Source organism: Myotis davidii, unplaced genomic scaffold, assembly GCF_000327345.1.
Source record: "Myotis davidii unplaced genomic scaffold, ASM32734v1 scaffold478, whole genome shotgun sequence".
Taxonomy (NCBI): Eukaryota; Metazoa; Chordata; class Mammalia; order Chiroptera; family Vespertilionidae; genus Myotis; species Myotis davidii.
Genome location: NW_006289570.1, coordinates 676,739 through 680,731, shown reverse-complemented (window position 1 = coordinate 680,731; position 3,993 = coordinate 676,739). Strand labels below are relative to the sequence as shown.

The window sequence follows — 3,993 nt, the reverse complement described above, 5'->3', positions numbered from 1 at the left end:
TGCAGGAAATACAAAGTCACTTCCTTCCTCAGGCCTGAGCCTCCGCGTGGTACAAAGGACCCCCGTTCCTTCCTATGTGGGGTTCACACCTGCCCCCCCCCCGCCCCCCACTCCACTCTAAGGTCCTGGAGGGCAGGGTCTGAATCTTATTTATCTCGGCATCCTCGGGGTTTGGCCCTGTATCTGGTATACAGCAAGTGCTCCATAAATGTATCTTGACTGACTTGAATTAATGGTAATAATTTAGCCTTTTACTGCTACTCTTCTACCTTTTTTGACGTGGAATTTCTCATTGCCTCTTGAGGACCACCCAAGCGGGGAGGTGCTATTATTCGCCCATTTTCCAGGTATGGAAACTGAGGCTCAGATGGGGTTCCGTGACGTGCCAAGGAAGAACAGGGGCTTGAAGATGGCAGGGCTGAGTAAGTGAGGAACTGAGTAACTGTCAGCGGACCCCCCTCTTATGGGGAGCCCTCCCCAGCAGCCCCCAGCCCCTCTGGGGTCCCCTTCCCTTCTCGGGAAGAGTCATAGGTTTTGAAGCCTGCACGTGTTCTGAGCTCAGCAGAGGGCCTGCACGCCAGGAGCATGCTGGGAGCATCTGCCCCATGGCCAACTTCCCCTCAAGGCTCAGAGCAGGACCTGGAGGCTGTAGGGTAACCCCACCCTCCACCCCCACCCCATGCCTGAGACAAAGCTGGAGTCCACTGGAGCCTGAGTCCCACCACTAAATGGGGACCAGCTGAGCCCTGCACCTCACTTGCTCCCAACATGAACCCTCAGACCCTATCTGGCCCAGACAGCCGGCTAGCTAATAACTTCCTCATGGCTCCGGTTTACTGACCCTCCCTGTCAACCTGAGTGGGGCTAGGCGCTCAGATAAACCCAGAGACCCCCTTCGGTGGCACCCAGGTCACCCCCTAGAACCTCATCCTGACCCAGTGGAGGGCCCAGGACCCTGACACTGGGTGGGGCTAGGCCGCTAGAGGCTCCAAGATAGAAAAGCCGTAGGATCACATCTGAGGCTCTCGGGGAACTGAGATGGGGAGACAGAGGCCCAGAGAAGGCGAGGGGCAGGCCCAAAGGCACACAGCAAGTTCCCAGGCTGGAGAAGGAAGTCAGGTTTCCAACACCTTGACCGCAGGTCCCCTTGAGTGCCCGGGCCGGACGCCCCACTTCATTACACGGGTGATGCACTGACCTCATGGTGACCTGGGGGACTCGGGGATGAGGCAGGAATGACGCCAGGCCATGGAGCGGCTTCTCCAAGGAAGCCGGGGCCTCTCATGAAAGTGCCATTCATTGAAGCTGACTGGACAGAGTGGCTCAGACAGCAAAAACAAAAGATAACTCCAGGGCATGGGAAGAGGCAGCCCTGCTCAGGGCCCATTGTTAGGGAGCTGGTCAGTGCTTTCCTCACAGGCCCTCCTCGAGCCCCTCTGTGGGCGCGAGCCTGCAGAAGCCCCGGGGGCCGGCCCTGCCATGGTCTGCTTTCAGAGGAGGAAACTGAGGCTCAGAGACGGACAGTGATTTGCCCCAGGACACACAGACGGTAGTGTCAGAGCTGGGGTTTGAACCTTCTTCTGTGTGACCCAAGTGTTCTATCATCTATCTATCTATCTATCATCTATCTATCTGTCTATCTATCTATCTATCTATCTATCATCTATCTATCTGTCTATCATCCATCTATCTATCATCTATCTATCTGTCTATCTTTCATCTATCTATCTATCTATCTATCTATCTATCTATCTATCTATCTATCTATCTCGGGCCCGGGGCTGGCCTCACGCCCCCTGGTTGGCATCACTTGTCAGCTGGGAAAAGATCTGAGATGCTACCTGAACTGCAGGAGCCTTCTCAGCCGCCCTGTCATGGGCACTTGTAGCAAAGGTCCTACTCAGCCTTGATCTCGGAGTCTAAGCGGGCAGTCCCCCTGCCTCTGCCTGCAGTCAAGCCCCAGGAGAGACCCCTCGTGGTGGCAGCTGACCTTCTCACCACAGACCTCAGCCATGACCAGCGGTGGCTGGAGCCCAGGGCTTTCCCAGGGGCCGACTGTGGAGTCCCCTCGCTGCAGGTCTGCAGGCCGCCAAGCAGGGAGGCCGGTTAGGCCGGATTAGAACCCGGGCTCCATCTCGGCTCTTCAGGGCCTCACTCTCCCCATCTGTAAATTGGGGGCATGCTGGGGAGGGGAGCAGCCAAATTGCTACCCCAGCAGAGCTCCAGGGCCAGCCAGCATTTCCCCACAAAAGTCAACAAATGATAATCCTCGCCTGAAATGTGCATTTGCTCACTATCTCCCCCCACCTCCAGGACAGGCCGACTTTTATACCTCGGTGGGCGAAATCTCCTCAAGTCTGATCGCCGAGGAATCTAGGAACACACTCTTCCCCCATCTCACACACACACACACACACACACACATGCACACACACACATGCACACTCACACACATACATACATGCACAGCAGAGAGCTGGAAAGAGAAAAGTGCTCCCTGCCCTGAAGCCTTGGGGTGGGGGGGACAGAGGACAGAGAAAGAGGCCACACAAACTATCTATGGCTCTCAAAGGCCAAGAACTCATCTCTCAGAGGCCCCCACACCCCACCACCCCTCGTGGCCCCCCAGGAAATATGCAGGCAAAGTGTGGGAGCTGGCTGGGCCTTTCAGGTGATCGCTGTGTGACCCCGCATGACGAGCCCCTACCCTCTCTGGGCCTCAGCTTCCCATCCGTGGAATGGGTGCACTGGCCTGGGCATTTCTGAAATAGCCGCAGCCCGTCTGTTGCCCTCTCTCCTTCCCGGGTCCGAATTTGTTCCAAGACTCGGGAACTCATTGGCCATTAAGAGCTGGGGTCAGGCCAACTGTCTCGTTTTACCCCGAGGGAGCTGGGCTGAAACTGGGATTGGGCTGCCCAGGGTCTCCTTTCGGGCACATCCCCAGTGTGCAGGAGGCAGCTGATGGATGTTTCTAACTCTCTATCTCTCTCCCTTCTTCTCTGTAAAAAATCAATAAAATATATTTAAAAAAAAAAAAAAAGAGCTGGGGTCAGGCCAACCGTCTCGTTTTACCTCGAGGGAACTGGGCTGAAATTGGGATCGGCTGCTCGGGGTCTCACAGCCTGTCAGGAGCCCTGAACCGAACCCAGAACGGAGAGGCCTCTCAGAATACCCCACTGTGTCCCGCGTGTCATCTCCGGGCCTGGTTCTCCACATCTGTAGAGTGGGGATAAGGCCACCTCCCGGGACCATTGTCAGGACCGGACCGCAGCGCCCAGAGCTCAGTAGGTGTCAGTGAGTGGGCGCCACATGGAGAGCCAGGACCCCCGCTTGGAGCAGGGCCTCTCTGTAGAGCCGTCCTGTGGCCCCTGCTGGGGCAGCCGAGGGCAGGGACCAGGGCCCTGGAGGGAGGCCTGGGAGGGATGGGGATCCAGGGGGCTCACACACACACACATTCACACACACACACACACACAGTAACGGCAGCATGGACACACAATACGTGTACAGACACACAACATACGGACTCAACATCGGGTACCCCGAGAGCACGCCAGGCCCGCCAGCACAGACACACAACACACAACGGGCTGATTCTCCGACAACACGTGCACATCACAACCCCGTCCCCCCTTGGATCCCCCCCAGACCAGACGGCACAGTCCCAGCCACACCACCACCCGCCGACCCTGGGAGCAACCTCCCGGGAGTCCACTCGCAAGAACAACACATCCGTGAGGCGAGGCCGCAGCGCACACGGGGGCACACTCACCCCGCACCCCTGGCCCTCAGCACATCACACACGTACACAGCATCCAGCACCCCCTCCAAACTCACACACACTGAGAGACGCCCCCCCAAGCACTCCCGCCGGCCCCAGTCCCTAAACGCCAAGACATGTCCGGGCTCCCCGGCCAGAGGAGGGGACAGGAGGGGACCCCGACTCACCAGTCCCTCCGCACACAGGCCTGGTCTCCCGCCAGGTGGAGCGAG

The 3,993-nt window shown here is 57.9% G+C and overlaps 1 protein-coding gene across 1 annotated transcript in view; it reads right to left on the bottom strand.

Moving 5' to 3' along the window:
- The window catches only part of TMEM119 (transmembrane protein 119), an 8,446-nt gene extending 4,459 nt beyond the window's left edge, over positions 1-3,987 (bottom strand). The window contains 1 exon segment of the mRNA XM_015562851.1: positions 3,949-3,987. The gene's annotated coding sequence lies outside the window, so the exon portion shown is untranslated.
- Between the last annotated feature and the right edge of the window lie 6 nt (positions 3,988-3,993).